General features: G+C 37.1%; 1 protein-coding gene across 2 annotated transcripts in view; it reads right to left on the reverse strand.

The window, feature by feature from the left end:
• large1 (LARGE xylosyl- and glucuronyltransferase 1) overlaps nucleotides 1-16,834 on the reverse strand; it is a 118,965-nt gene extending 102,131 nt beyond the window's left edge. For both annotated transcript variants that reach the window (XR_006107053.1, XM_042511597.1), the window contains exon 1: nucleotides 16,129-16,834. The gene's annotated coding sequence lies outside the window, so the exon portion shown is untranslated. The remainder of the gene's footprint in view (nucleotides 1-16,128) is intronic.
• Nucleotides 16,835-17,068: the final 234 nt, after the last annotated feature.

Raw genomic sequence — 17,068 nt, forward strand, 5'->3', positions numbered from 1 at the left:
CGTGACAGTGACAAACTTCACGCTAAAGTAGATTCGCGGAAGACACCTGACATGAAGAAAAAGGAAATATTTCACATGTTGCTGCAAGAGGCTTTGGTATAAGGATAATACTTTCCCACTGGATTGCATCTTTTCCATGAAAATATGCATCTGAGAAACAGGAATTCATTTTTTGGGGTAGAGCAACAAGCAGCCATGTTTAAACAACTGTCACAGTTGGTGCATCAGTGATATGGCTTTTATCTAACATCAACTGATTACAACTACACAGAGTAAATTGAAAAGCAGCACAGTGGCGGTTCACAATGGAATGTTTAGATAATTAGAAAGAATCAAATTCAATCAATGGGAAATAATGAACACCAATTACATCCATAATCAGTGAGCAAACCACTGCAACAATCTTTGTTTGCTCAATAAATCAATGGCTGTGATGAAGGAATATTAAGGTTTACTGACATTATATTGGCAGAATCTGAGCTAATTACTGCTTAATACTCTGAAGCTATCAGAAAAAAAAATCTTTTGGAAGCCTGTGTAACAGCCTTTCAGTACTCACTGCAGAATGCACCAAAAGTCTTGTCTTATCCAAGTCTTGTGGACATACAGTGTAAGGATATTGTTATTAGCTTGTCTAAATATTAAACAATGGTATATAATCAATCTTCTCAAGAGATGTGCAAATGCCCCTGTTTTCGCTTAGTGTCATCAGTTCAGTATTTGACCAAATGTGTCTCCTTCTGTTCTTTTTTGCAGAACATTATGATGTCACAGTGAAGATGGCCTTTTACAGTTTTGGTTATAACATTTCATCACTTAATTTTATCCTGTCATACATTTGTGTGAAATTTTGTTATAACAGGTGTATGAATTTTTGAGTTATGCCCAAAAATATGTTTTGTGAGGTCACTGTGTAGTTGACCTTTGACCACCACATTCTAACAATTTCATTCTTGAGTTCAAGTGGATGTTTGTGCCAGATTCAAGGGAACGCCCTCCAGGCCTTCTTGATGTATTGCCAGAATGAGACAGACAAGGTCAACATGACCTTGACCTATGACCATGCAATATAATAAGTACAATTGAGTTCAGATGAGTCCAAGTGGATGTTTGTGCCAAATTTTAAAAAAAACTCCCTTGAAGTATTCTCAAGAATTCCCATCCACAAGAATCAGACAGATGAGATCGCAATGACCTTGACCATTGACCAATGGCCACTACAATGTAACTATGTTATCGTTAAGTCCAAGACGATCTATGTGCCTTTTTTTTAATCCTTCAAGGTGGTCTTGAGATATCACATTCACAAGAAAGAGACAGAAAAGATCACATTGGCCCTGACCTTTGACCTATTTCGACCAAAAAATGTAATTAGTTCATTGCTAAGTCCAGGTGGACATGTTTGCCAAATTTGAAGAAATTTCCCCAAGGCATTCTTGTGCTCATGAGAATGGGACAGACAAGCCGAAAACATAATGCCTCAGTTAACATACTATACATATAGAACTGTGCACATCTGTCACTCTCTCTGGACAAGATGTTCTGAGGGACAAAGTTACATAAATAAATTACAGAATAAATGCAAATGTTACCAGTTAGTTACTAAAAAAAACTACCTCTCAGCTGTTACCATGTGTTTTACCCAGACCTGAATCACAGCAGCTATGGGAGCACCATGGGACATGCACCTTGGCCTGTGTTAACAGTAGCTCTCTGTCTGTTGACAGCTCTCCATTACCCTTCTGTCCAAATTCAAAAAGATCTGATTTGTTGATCTACCATGAGGCTCACTAATTCTCTGATCCAGGTGCGTCTGGGTGCCTGGCGGGGGCTCACTTCATACATTTGCATTTAAACTACACTGCTTTTAATCACATTCACAACCACTCATTGCTGTCTTGTCTTTATCAGTTAAATCCAGCAGACAACACTGAGCCACCTGGGAGTCGACTCCTGCCAAAGGCTATTTTAACATTTCCATTTGTCTTCTCAAAGTACGACATAATGGAATTCATTTCTCTTGGTGCTGAGCAGCATCTCTGTGCTGACATACTGGTGGGTCACTGGGCATCTGGGAGAGATGATCACAGAGAACTGCAACCTTTCAGACATTGACTAACGAATGATTAACGAATGATTCAAGGCAAATTATTTTTGATACTCATATACTTGAGTGATTTTTTTGCAGATTGATACAAATATAAATAGCCATTCTTATTCTGTACTGTTCTGAACAGACTGCACTAATACCAAATGTTAATCTTTGTACAAATTGCAACGCTGCAAAAAGCAACCACACACCTCTATCTGAAGTAATCATTGGCAAATTTAACCATAATCATAACTACACTTATCAAATTACCATAATTTTCACTACTTGTTCCACTATTGCAGTGTACTGCAGTTCTTTGTGTGGCTTCTTGCAAGTGGTGCTGCTGCTGTGAATAGCTACAATCAATGTCAAACACTGTACTGTCTCTGGTTCATTACTTGCAAATGTGATAAAAAGTGGAAAATTGGAGTGTAATGTGTGTACTATGTAGGCTATGTGAGTGTCAACTATTAAAGTAAAAAAGAATGTCATAAAAAGGTCACAAAAAGTCCCTGTAAAGTATGTACTAACTAGAATTCATCTGTGCCATGTAGCCCTCTTGAGTTATCAATTCAAGAGAATACAAAGTCACAGTGACCTTGACCTTTGACCACAAAAATCCTATAAGTTTATCCTCAAGTCCAAGCGGATGTTAGACAAGCAGATGTGCCTCAAGACCCTCTTGACATATCACATCCATGAAAATAGGACCGATGCAAGGTCACAGTGACCTTGACCTTCGACCACCAGAATCTTCAAAGTTTAACAATGAGTCAAAGTAGAAGTTTGTGCCACATTTGAAGAAAGTGCCCCAAGGCTTTTTTTGTGATATTTTGTACATATGAATGAAACTGATGCAAGATCACAGTGACCTTGATTTTTTTAGGTTTATTTATTTTATTTAGCACACATTAACAAAAACGGTGCAAGGAGGGAACAAAGCCCAATGGGCTTGTACAAGAGCTCCACCCCCTTCGATAATCACAAACAATTCATATTTATGAGGCTAACAAATAAACTTTGGAAAATAATGAGACAAAGTACAAAAATAAAATAATCACTGTTAAATGGAAAAAAAATAAAAAAAGAAGAAAAAAGAAAAAGAAAAAAGGAGACACCGTACAGAATAATCATTATCAAGTGGAAGACAATGGAAACAAAATAATCATTGTAAATCCAAAAATAAAAAAAGTAAGGAGACTAGATATATACTCTAAAGAAAATCAACAAGGGATTATCATCATGGAGAAAAGGTGTAGAATAAGATGTGAGGCAATTTAGAGGGCAGGAAGTGACTAGATGATGCTGCTTTTTGAAGAGTGAGTGGGAAGATATGGATCTTAATGGGGGAGGTAATCCATTCTATAGCATGGGGCTTATATAAGACACGTTAAATTGATGATGTGATGTGCGAGTAAAGGGTAAATATAGATTGTTATGATTACTGTGTCTAGTACGATATGAATGAACCTCATATGAGAAAGTAAAGAAATTTTAAAAAAGTGTCAGGGTTTTTTTCTGTAAATAAATTTGTGAATTAACAAACATATCTGATAGATATTAAATTTGTCAATTGGTAAAATAGAATAATTTATGAGAAGTGGTGCTGATGAAGCATATCTGTTTGAATGTGAGATGAATCTTAAGAACCTCTTCTGAATAACACATAATTTCTTCAGATGGTTGGGATATGAAGCTGCCCAGAACATATTACAGTAGTTCAAATAAGGAAAAAAAGCTATAGTATAGGGTTAAATGAGCAGAATGATAAATTAGAAGACATACTTTTCTTAATATGCTGTATTATATACGTTGACCTTTGTCAAACAAGACCTATGTGATATGACCAGCTTTTCATCAACTAATATTCCCAAAAATTTAGTAGCTTTTACTTGCATATTTCTGATCCATTAATGAATAATTGCACTTGCTCTTTTGGGGTAAGACTTATTTATGTTGCAAAAGATCACAAAGTTACATTTCTTCACGTTAAGTGTTAATTTATCAAGTTGAAACCATTTAGAAATAGAAGATAACTTGTCAGATAATCTAAGTCATTATGAGTTGCTATAAGATTGGTGTCATCAGCACATAATACAGAAAGAAAATGCTTGCAAGACATGGCCAAGTCATTTATATAACTCAAAAATAATAAAGGGCCCAGGATTTACCCCTGAGGCACCCCATGTATGATTCTGTAATTGGTAGAAGAGCAACCATCGAGCGACACATAATGTTCTCTGTTTGTTAAGTAATTTTTAAACCAGTACAGGGCAATATCCTCCACTCCATATCTATATAATTTGGAAATTAGAATACTGTGATTGACAGTATCAAATGCTTTGCTATGGTCTAAAAAGACCCCAAGGGCAAACTTTCTTTTGTCCATGGAAGTTGAAATTATATTAATTTTGACCACAAAAAAATCTAATCAGTTCATCCTTGAGTCCCAGTGGGTGTTTGTGCCAAAATTGAAGGAACTGACTCAAGGCGTTTTTAAGATAGCAATAATCATTAAAATGCCATACTTTAATATGTGAGTCATGAAAATGTTTGTATTAAAGTGCTATACAATGGTCAGTTTAGCTGATTGCCTCTCCTTGGGATGTCCCCAGAACTAACAGATGAACCACAGCACTAAAGATAACTCAGTCCACAATCAATTTTATTTCAAAAGCATTAACATTACATTTTTTAAATAAAAAAAGCTGTGCACACAGGTGAACACCGCTCACCCAGTCACAGACTTAGCTGAGATACTGTTGCTAAAAATTGTCAAACTGAATGAAAAATAAAAAAAAATAATCTGCACACTGAAGAGCGAAAGCTTGCTAATTAAAAAGATATTTTGCACAGATCTGATTGTGCGGGAGCTTTTTTTCGTTCAGCTTGAGCAGAAATAAAATGGGGCTTTTCAAGAATCTAAAGTGTAATATTGTCTTTCTGACATAGGTGTGGAAATGACAGGAAAGAAGCACAATGCATGCACGATATGTGGCAGTTCGTGCACGATAGGGAGCACCGGCGAAGCTGCAGAACAGCTAGGACATCAAAAGTCATGATTTCAGGTTGGGCTGTTGAGAATTCACATTATTAGCAGCAAAGCCTGCTGCAAGATGTCAGCTGCATCATCAGCCTCCAATTTTTTTATTTTTTAGATGTATTACTGTACACGGAGAAACACAGGAAAACAGTATGGAAGGCTGCAAAGTTTTACTGAGCAAATCTGTAGTGAGAACAGAAGACTAATGGAGGAGGAAGGCAGGCTGACGTGCTGTTTCTTTACCCCTATTTTTTGTTCAGTGCTGAAGTTGTATATCCGCAAAACATTGGAATAAAGACAATGAGCAACTTGGCAAGAAATTTCCCTCAAATTGCGAGAAATTAGTAAAAAAAAAAAATTGAATGTTTTTTTTAATTAGATATTTGAAATTATGTTATAGTTTTGGGTTTTTTTTATTTTCATCACTTTCATTTTCTTTCTTTTTTTTAAAAAACTTTTATCTATTTATTTATTTGTTTGTTTGTTTATTTTCAGGTAATTTTCTTGTTACTTTTTACATGTTTCTGGCTAATTTCTGGGCTACAATTGTTACGTTGGGTTTTTTTTTTTTTTAAAGAAATCAAACCAATATGCTTAGAAATCAAAGGTTTAAATACTTGTGAAAGTCGTCTGAAAGCAGTACAAGAAAAGTGACATGGCTCCAGTTTTCAAGGGGTTAAAATGATGTGTTTAAATCTAGAAACCTTTGCCGTCGCCTATATCTCTGTCAGTGCTCATTACTTTAGACAGGTCTGAGCCCAGCCCCCCAGTATCCAGCTCCTGACTAGCGGCTGACAGACAGTCCGAGGTTTGTCCTGCATGGAAAAATATGAAGCTGCCTCCTCCATCAAATCCCGGGCCCCAAGCTCTCAGCAAAACTCTTCAGCGTGTCATAGAAAACACTATTTTCTGACAAGGGCTGCGCATTGTGGTATTACTCAGATGAGGCGATGCTGTATCATAATCGGCACTGAAAAAAGGTGCTGCCAAAACTGCCAGAGAGGGGAAAAAAGGGTCAAGTGTTTGGACAGACGGCAGTAAAGTGGGGGGGCCCTTCATGGGGCCAGTGAGCTCCCAGGGTGTGGCAGTAGTTCTGCTGATAACATCGTTGCCAAAACAGCAAAAAAATGAATAAAATCAAGAGAGAAAGAAAACTCTTTTTGCTTGTCATTTGATGTTTCACTATAGTTTTAAATCACCAGCTGGTGTTTCTCAATGCTTTTTAAACAGCAGTCAGTGTTTATGAACGCTACTCCATGCGCCTCTAAATGTGTGCCTGAGCGCTGTCTTTCACTACAATGTTTACACCGCTGAAATGTAAGGAAATAACTTTTAATTCTTTTTTTCCCCCATTTTGTTGAATACAAATGTGCAAAGGCATCTGTAAAACATATTCCACAGTTGATTTACTACATACATTGTACATATAATTTTTCATATTACAAGTTCTGAACTTACATGTTTAAGCATGCTAATGAGGCAATATCTAATTAAATATGCACAGATAGCATTTCCAGAAAAGACATCTGAACATGAGATATGAGATGATTTTCAAAATCAAGCTTTGAAAAATAGTGAACAATAATATTAATTTTTATTTTCAATAATTTTTTAACCAACATCAGTCCTAATTTTAAATATTAAATATTCAATCATTTTTTATTTTTAAACCTTTAAACGCCAGGTTTCTGTCATGATTCCATGTTTTTATATAGCAAAAAAAACCCACAGAAAATGTATTTTATTTATATATTTTGTTATTATCAGAGCCTGGGATAAGTCAATGACTAGCAGCAACATTGACAGTGCACTTAGTGGAAATAGCATGTATTTTCTTCATATGCCAAATTCAGTAAAAACGACATCAGGTGGAAAATAGTAAAAAATTACAGATTTCAAGGCAAAAGTGAAGAATGACACCCAGAAATAATACAATGCATATTTTTATGCTTAGATGGCTGAGGGATCAAAAAATTGCAGTTTGAGTGAATTTCAATTGAGCATTTTTGCACTTAACAGTATGAATGAAACAGTTTAGTTTCCACAGTGTATTTTAGACTTGGGAGAGTTGGAAATTCCCTACCATATGCATGAACACAACCAAAATTATCAAAAAATGAAGAATGAAAAGCTAGTAAAAAGCACCAAACAGTCCCTAAGGGTTAATGCTCTGAATGTCACATACAGAACCTTTAACTATGTCATGTGATATATGTATAATATAATATTACTAGGGCTTCAGAAAATTGCAGATAAAGATTTAATATCCAGGAATTTAAGTTATGCTCACTTCCACTCACTATCCATGTAACAATGTGGCTGCAATTCATTAATTGTATTTTTTTACTCATATTTATTAAAACCTTTTTAAAAAAACCTTCTCTGCTAGAGCCAGTTAAAGGCATGGCAGCCCACACATGCACATGATCGGGAGCGCACCACCTCCACCTCAATTTGAGCCAGGAAAAAGCCTGCAGTCAACTTGCTGTTGCACCAAACAGACAATGTTGGTGGTAAGCAGCCATGTAACCAGCCTCTGAATTACTCCCACATGACTGCCCACTGAGGATGGAAAGAGAGGGGTCGGTCCATTCAGTCTGAATGTCAGAGGTTATTTCAGCAGCATCTCTGCAGGGCGCTCAACACTCACACAGACACACAAACACACACATCGCCTCGCTGCATCTGGGAATCACTGCACAACCGTCACACAGCTACATTTCACTGCCTTTCTCCTGACTAACATCCACTCTGTCCAACATCACTCAAACCCAGCCATTCACTAAATGTAGGTTAACTAATCAGCAGACTAACAAATTAGTATGCTGCTGAGATACTGAGTGCCACTCACCTAAATCCATCCATAATGTTGAATTGACTTTGTCTAGACCACTGTGGCCAACAATTTATTCCATACAGTATGTGTAAATAAACTATAACTCTTTTAACCAAAATCAAGTTTAACACGGCAGCTGACGTCAATAATAAGTCAGTATTTCTTATCATGTTTCACATCAATAAGTACTAAACAATTTTCTAGTTTCATCATAATTAAAATCAATAAATAAAAAAAATAATAGTCTATGAATTATTACTAGTAGTAGTAGTAGTATCTTGACAGCAGGTATCATAGCATACAACAATGTAACTAAATATAAAAATGGACATGCAGCAAATCAACACTCATCAGTGTTTGGTGAAAAAGTTACTTGTAACATCACTTCATCATTATATCCAATTTGACATTTGTCTGAAATTTTGTCATAATTAGCATGAATTCTTGAGTTATGGCCATAAACATTAGAACAACAAGGTCATGTTGACCTTTGAGCACCAAATTCTAATCAGTTTGTTATTGAGATCAAGAAGACATTTGTACCAAATTTTAGGAAATTCCCTCAAGGTGTTCTGACGACACAGCGGTCACAAGAATGAGACAGATGCAAGGTCAAAGTGACCTTGACCATTGACCACAGAAATCTAAGAAGTTCCTCATTGAGTCCAAGTGAACATTTGTGCCACATTTAAAGAATTTCCTTTAAGGTGTTCTTGAGATATCAAGTTCACATGAATGAGACAGACGCAAGGTCACAGGTACCTCGACCTTTGACCACCAAAATCTAATCAGTTCATCCTTGACTCAAAGAAGATGTTTGTGCCAAATTAAAAGAAATTAACTCAAGGTGTTGTTGAGATATTGTGTTCACAAGAATGGGACGCATTAGCAGACAATCCAAAAACACAATAAACATTCACGTACATACAAAAAACATTATATTTCGAAATCTGTCTGTGTATTGCTATATTTACAGTCCGTCTGAAATGCCTCATTTTAGCGCCTGTCTCTTTAAACCCTCATCCCACGAGATCCAAGCTTTCTCCGATTATTCAGTGTTTCTGGTTGTCCGCATATGCCCTGTCAGCATCATTCCAGCGTCACTGCAGCCAGAGTTCCACTGTAACTACGTTAAGCTGCACTCAATAACATCCAATAACCGCTTATAAAACAAGAATTTTACAGCTGCATGTGTTCCAGCAGGAATCTGATTCAAAATCTGGGAGAACTCAACCAAGATTACATGTCTCCCTGACATCTGGCTCCAGAATCGCTGCTATTTATATTTCTCTGTCATGCAATGTTGGCTCAGTATTTATGCACAAAGACTGTTTTTTTCTTGTGTTTGTCTTGTCATTTTAAAAAAATGACACAGGGAAGCCAGTGAAGGAGAAAGCATTTGTTGTGAAGATATACAGCAGTAACGTGTTGGTATGTAGCAGAGTATGTAAAAACATACAGTAAGGGTCAGGATGTGTGGGTGGAGAGGTGATATGAAACTAGAGAAGGCAACTTGTGAGGAATGCGCTTCATCCTGTACAGCTTAACTGACGGGGGAATACTGATCTTATGTAAAAGCTGCTCAGTGACTCCAGTATCAGCAGCTGCTGCCCTGTACTGTATCCATATTTCACAGAGTAACTTAACTGCAACCTTTTCACTTGAAAAGCAGGGCTGTCAAGATAACGCATTAATTTCAACTTAATCACAGAAAAAATAACCCTTTAAATGGCAGGTTTTTGTCATGATGCCCACTATGTTTTTAGATGAAAAAAAAAAGTTAAAAAAAAAAAAAATTCAATATACTATATGCTAAGTGCACTATCTTTTTTTAAATAATTATCACAGCCTAAGATATGTCAATGATTACCAGCAACACTGATTTTTAAACTTTTTTGTGTGTGTGCAGTGTCAAACTCACACTCATATTGCTCTGCACAGAAAATGCAAAACTGCAAACTTTGCAAAATCAGGCTATTAAAAATATTATAAATTAATATTATTTTCTACTATTATTCCGTTTATTTTTAATCAACATCAGTCCTAATCATAAAGATCAAATATCCATTAATTTTCAGAATCTTAACATTTTAAACGCCAGTTTTTAGTCATGATGCCACTATGTTTTTAGATTATTAAAAACACAAAAATGATTTATTTTTTAAGATACTACATACAAAGTAGATTTTTTTGAGGGAAGAGCATGCATTTTCAAATATGTCAAATATTGTAAATTATGACATCATTAGGTTTTCAGAAAATAGTAAAAATTACACCCAGAAATAATACAATGCATATTTTTACGCTTTGATGGCTGAGAGATCAAAAATAGCAGTATGAATGGATTTCAATGGTGCATTTTTTTTACTGAATAGTATGAATGTTACAATTTTGCTTACACAGTGTATTTTAGAGTTGTATGAGCTGAGCTAAAAACTCCAAGAATAAGCAAAAATACATGATCTTGCCAAAATGTATACCATATGCACGAACACAGCCAAAACTATCAAAAAAAGATGACAAAAAAGGAGGAATGAAAAGTCAAAGAAAATGTGCCCAACAGTCCGTAAGGGTTAATGATTTCTCCAAAATGCATTGAAATCTTAAGCAGTTATTAATGTTGCATGTCAAATTGCAAAATGTTAAGAATCTTAGATGCAAATATGTATTAATAGTTCAGAAATGTTTCTATCTAACATGGTTAGCTTGTGTCTCGTGTCTCTCCCGGCTTGTCTGTTCAGGTAAAAATGTTCTATCAGCTTCATTCCTTATAAGGAGGCAGTGTGAGTGCGGGCTTATCTCCAGTGGAGGGGCATTAACTTCCAGAATATCTCCAGTGATTACATGGTGATGAGTGCATCACCTGAGATGTGGCTGTTTAATGCCGCCGGGCCTGAATGGGGAAATCAATGAAGCAATGGACAGAATGGGCTTGTTTGCTGTTCCACCAAACATATCCCCCGAGAGTCGGCCCCCGTGCTCATTAATGAAGACAAACAGACATAATAGTGATACACTATGCATCCGGGAACAGACGGAGGCATTGATTGTCTCCTGATTGTCTAAAGGTTATTGTCTCATTAGGTGTGAATGTCTATATCTAAGTGCTTAATTCTCTGAGGTTGAGTGAATTCAAGTTTCAGGTATGAATAAGTTAAATTTAAGATCTTAAAGGTCCCATATTCTGCTCATTTTCAGGTTTATATTTCTATTTTGGGTTTCAGCGATAACATGTTTACATGCTTTAATATTTTTTAAAAAATTTCATTTTCATTAGTGTCTGCCTAAATATACCTTTATTCACCCTCTTTCCATAACACCCCATTTAGCGCATGTCTCTTAACACACCCCTCCAAAAACAGCCTCATCTGCTCTGATTGGTCAGTGCTTCAGAGTCTTCCACATATGCACTCTTGGCATCTCTGCACAATTACAGCCTTGGATTGACTGCACGGGCACTGAAGCAACATTTTCTATTAGTGGTTGACAGATCAGAATCTTTATCTGCATTTTATTTTACTGAACACCGATAAAATTAATCAATTGAAAAAGTGCAAAGAAAGTGTCAGAATGGGAGGAATTTTAACTTTGTAAAACCTCAGGGAGCTATTTTTATTTACTAATGTTTTTATTTAAATTTTCACTTGACTTAATAAAAAATGGTTTCAGATTAAACATTTGCTAATGGCATTTAAACAAAGTTTTGTATTGGAGTTTTTTTATTGTCCAAATTCTAAATATTAACAGAAAGAGTTTCATTTTTATTGTAAATGCATTACGGTTATCAGTCTCATTATTACTAATAATCCATACTGGTACTAGCCCCAAAAAAACAACATCAGTCGAACCCTACTTCCCACCTTTATACAGTAAAATTGTGACATCATAAATTCAAAAAAGTCCTGACGGCTCATTTAAATGTGCAGCTTCTGAATACGAACTGTGTGCATTTCTCTGTGGTTTTAGTGTTTCGATATTTACACAGTATTCATACGCCACCTATACCTGCTTTATATTGAGCAAAACATGGAAATCTGACAAAACGTGACCTTTAATTCAACTTTAATGCCACTTTAAATGAAGTTTAAGACCAAACTTGTGACGGAAATACCAACCAAAAGTGGAAGCAAAAACTTTGCAAGTAAACACATTGATGTCTGCTGAAAAAGAACACCAAGGTAAAGTGATATTGAACATACTCTGTGCTGTGAAAAAAAACAACTAATGAGCAGGCTGACTAGCAAGGCCTTATGCTGCATTCACATGGAACCAGGCAGATGGCAGACAGATAACGCCATTTTTACAGTACAGGAAAACAAACAAACAGACCAGTGGTTATTCTGGTAATGTTTGGTTTTTATCCTGTGTATCCTTTTTTTGTTTTTCTGTATCCCCTCTCTAAATTTGAACATTTTTTGGGAGTCTGTGAATGCAGTGCAACTAGGGACATCATTTTTCTTGTGCTGCTTTCAGATGCCGTTCATAAATATGCCGACCTTTGACCCCTAAGCAAATTGGTGCAATTTCTTTTAAAAACATGGGGGAAAAGGCAGTGAGGAACTTGGTAAGAAACGTTCCGCAAATTGCAAAAATTTTGTAGATTTAGAAAAACATTTCTTGAAAAAGCTAGGGAAAATGTCTTGGGGGGGAAAAAAAGAAAAAGTTAAGGAAAAGCTTTATCTATATTTATCATAATTATTATCATATTTGAAATTATGTTACAGAATTATTCAATTTTTAAGTTTGATTTTTTTTAACTTTCTTTTTCATTTCCTCAGGTTTCAAAGTTTGACTTTCAATGTTCCGGGTGTTCTGCTGCTCTGTCTGTGCCCAGAGTACACTCTAAGAGGTGCAATGAATAACCAAATAGTATAAGAGCATTCCAACAAAATTATAAAATTTTCATGTGGTGACAGATGTTTTAATCACAGCGGCTGCCACAAATAAATGAATGTGTGGGAAACCCTGCAGACTCGTTGCATGATCTAAATGCTTCCGGGGGGTGAAATTGGAGCATTGCCTGCATACACGTATTCTGTTCCCCTATCAAATAATGTTTCCCTCCTCTTAAATTGTGTTTAAACTAAATTTAAGAACCATCCAATCTAAACTGCATACTATTTAGTATTTTCTTCTGGCTTAAATGTGTATTTAAGACTTTTTATGACATTTTTAAGGATCCGTTGTCACTTTAGAATATACTCACCACTCTCTGAATACAGATAAGCATATTATGGTTCAAAAAAGAAGCCTTTTACAGGACAGATAAAATTAAGCAAAAGATGTACCTACAAACCACAGCGATGTGAATATTACCTCCTCACTCATGAAGCCTTTAGTTCCCTCCTCCTTCACTCAGACCTGTTGCAGGCCACTTCACTCAACAAAGCTAAAAAAAATTAAAAAAGAGCTGTGTTGTATTTTAATTTTAGCTCAGCTACACCACACAATTTTTGACAAAAAATAGATGCATTCTGGGTCAAGCAGGCTTCAAATTCATGGTGTGAGCAGTCAAGCAGAACTAAAATTGGAGCGTGACGCAAGGCAGTGCTCCAACTTTTAAAAAAATTGACCTGCGCTCCATCCAAGATCCTTCCTGCGCCCCCTTCTCACTCGTTCTCCGCTAAAACGCTGTGCCACAACCTTGAAGTTTGAGAGCCATTCAAAGTCATAGGAGTATCTCCGAAAAAATATCACCAAGACTGTTTCTTTTTTCTCAAAAGCTTGGAATTGGACTTCCATCTCACAGATAGCTGAAGTAACAATTTTATATGTTGCTGAAATAAAGCATGGTTTGATGTCTGTGACAGTGCTGGCGATAAAAATTTAATGAGACAAGAGAGCATCAAGTCACTGATCAATGATCACAGCAAATATTACTTAAGACTATCACGAATATGAGAATTTGCTATTTTTCTTTATTTTACATTGTTAGAAACTAATTCTCTATGTGTTTTTTTGCAGATGGCCCAACAAAAGAAGCAGATTGGAGACAATTAGTCAATTAATCTGTAAGTTTAGCGACAGAAAATGAATGATTATAGTCCTTTGCTAGCAAAAGCATTCATCGGCTCCAGCTTCTCAAATTTGCTGTTTTTCTCTGTTTCATATTAAATATCGAATATCTTTGAATTTTAAATCGTCAGACAAAACAATCTGAAGACATTATCTTGGGTTTTGGGGGAACTGTGATGGTATTTTCACTATTTTCTGACAGTTTACAGACCAAATTATTAGATAATTGGATAAAATACCATCAATAATGGCAAAAATCATCTGGAACAGCCCTTCTCTATACAACCAAACCATGAACCAGACTGGGATAAAGTGACTGCTGAGTGACCATTAGTGCCACCAAGGCCATAGCTTCCCTGATATAACTGCCGGCCCCCAGTAAACCCACCTCCCAGCAAAAATAATCAGAGGCTGATGTCTTCAATCACTTTTAAGTTAAAGAGCAGAAGTGGCGGTATCATGTGAAACTAGACAACATAAGTCATCCACTGGAAACCCACCATGTCAGCATAGCTTGTTGGAATTGGGGCTCCAAAGTTAAGTTAAATTTTGCAAGGGAACAACTGGTATGGCCATTTTCAAAGGGGGCCCTTAAAAAAGCTTCTTCCTACTAAATGTTTTGTTCCTTATAAATCAATTTTCTTCTTCAAATTATATTTGTTTGTTTTTTTAAGAAAATAATAACCAGCCTATTTGATGACTAATGAATCGCCTAAAATGCACAACACATTAAAACAGGATTGCTGCAGAACTCAAAATGTTAAACCTATCAGTAATGGTCTCTCTAAACACATCACATAGTGTATTAGTACATTTAACTGCCATGATTATTTTTTATGTCATTATTTAATGTTTATTTACACATACTATCTATGTGATTTATTTTCATGAATACTGTTTTTTGTTTGTTTGTTTGTTTGTTTTATCCTCACAAAAGAAACAAATATTTTTCCTTAAGCCTCCCTGACTGACTCGTGGAAAATGCATTACGTTTTCTATAAAGTACGTCAAAAATCTGAAAATCCAACGATAATTTCTATTTTCCGGCTGTGATAAATGGTGTCATTTTTGGTGATTTTTATTTTGGCATGTTATCTTTAAAAATAACAAAAAAATCTGACAAAAGAAAAATCATACAAACAAACAAAACAAAAAGTGTGAATGCAAAAACTCGCCCCAAAATGTAAAGAAAACAAAAAGCTAAAAGTTTTTCAAAATCACCAAAAATTTGAATGAAAACATGCATTCAAAACCCCTACACTTGCAAGCCAAATAATTTGTGGCACTAGTTAGACACGAAATGAAGCACATCTGCACACTGAAATCCATGCAAAAATCCTGTTTGCTGTCATGTTAACATCATGTCAACATTTTGCACTGATTTGAGTGTTTGGATGTGCTTTTATCAATGCTGATCCAGCTCCAGCACCCTAGCCTAAAGCCAAATACCAGTCAAGCTTTGTTTTTCCGAGATTTAATCTGACTAATTAGAGAAAAAAATGCAAACAAAACTAAACTTTTCATTCCAGACTTTTCAAGGACCCCACTCCCAATGGGGCCCTGTGTAATCAGCCCAATTTCCCCCAGCTCCTACGCCCCTGCTGATAGTACCATTTCTGCTGTTACAATGCTACTGAGTGCAACTGTTGCCTATCAGTGTTATGAATGGCTGTTAACACACCCGCGTGCTGACGGACAGCAGCGCGAGCGAGGACTAGGCAGAGACAAGAATTAGCATACTTGGAAAAGACAAAAGACTGAGAATTTCCGCGCTGTCTTTGCACATTTCTCAGCATGAGTCCGAGTGCGACAGCTGGGAAACTCAGAGGAGGGTTGAGAGAGCACAGGTGCTGTTAACCCCCCCCCCCCCCTAAATTTAGTGTTGTTTGGAGACCGTTTTTGTAATGGTTTCTGAATGATAAAGAGCCTATATTGCTGCCTGGACTCTAGTGAAACACACACAAATATAAAGGCCTTATTATAAATGTAAGCGCAAGGACTTTGCCCTTGTAATAACAAGTGAATATTACACAAGTCGTGCCAAAAATATCGCAGGGCAGGCGGTTTGAAGCAGCTAGGATGGTGTGAGGTAAGGTCGCCGTGCTAGTCAGACGTGAACAACTGCGGCGAGATAACACTCACCTGATGCAGAGGCTTCAAACTGCTGCTTTTTGGATGCTTTTGTGAAATATATCCCGGTAATAAATCCGACGGTGCTGCCTCACAAACACGCTGGCTCTGTCATAACAGTTTTAGCGCAAAATGACACGGTGCTCCGCCGCTGACTTGTTCCATGTAGTTGGAGCGGTACCGGGATGTTTGTCCGGTCCGGCGAGCTGTTAGCCCCCCCGACCGCCGGCAGCAACAGCTGATAATGTTTCCCGGATAAAGACTGAAACCTCAAGACAGGTTTGTGGCGTCTGCGTCGCCACACGGCGGCTTCAGTCTCCTCTCAATCTCATTAGGAGCAGCGGCTCTGGATTACCGCGGCCAGCAGGCAGCGACACTCAGTCGGCGGGGAGACGTTGAGCCGCGGCGGCCTCGGCAGCAGGGGCACGGAGACTCGGTCGGAGCTCCGCGTGAAGCTCGGTGTGTTTTAAAGCCTACCCAGCCGTCCGGTACTGTATATATCCCTTACACGGTGGTACTCCGGTGCCGTCCAGGTCCTGTTTGAGTCTGAGTTTTCGGCCTCAACACAGCAGCTCTTTCTTCCTGACAAGCAGCCAGCGTCCAATCACAGCGCGGCACTAAGAGATGGGGACGGAGGAGAAGAAGGAGTGGATCAGAGCGGACTGGAGTCTGGACTGGACTATACTGGACCCTGAAGCAGGGCCGGATTAACACTCAAACTCACCCCCGGGCTAAAAGTTAGATTTGGGCCCCGGTGTTACCACTTACATGTAACTAATTCCAGAAATTACATTACATTTTAAATGTAATGTAATTGATGAAACCTTGATTGTCATCACTTTTCTTGAGGTGCATTCACACGCCTTTTACAAGTTTTTATCCCTTTGAGTAAATTGGCTTGATTTCTCAACAAAAACAAAGGGAAAAAGGCAACAAAAAATTGCTAGAAATT

Source organism: Plectropomus leopardus, chromosome 22 (genome assembly GCF_008729295.1).
Source record: "Plectropomus leopardus isolate mb chromosome 22, YSFRI_Pleo_2.0, whole genome shotgun sequence".
Taxonomy (NCBI): Eukaryota; Metazoa; Chordata; class Actinopteri; order Perciformes; family Serranidae; genus Plectropomus; species Plectropomus leopardus.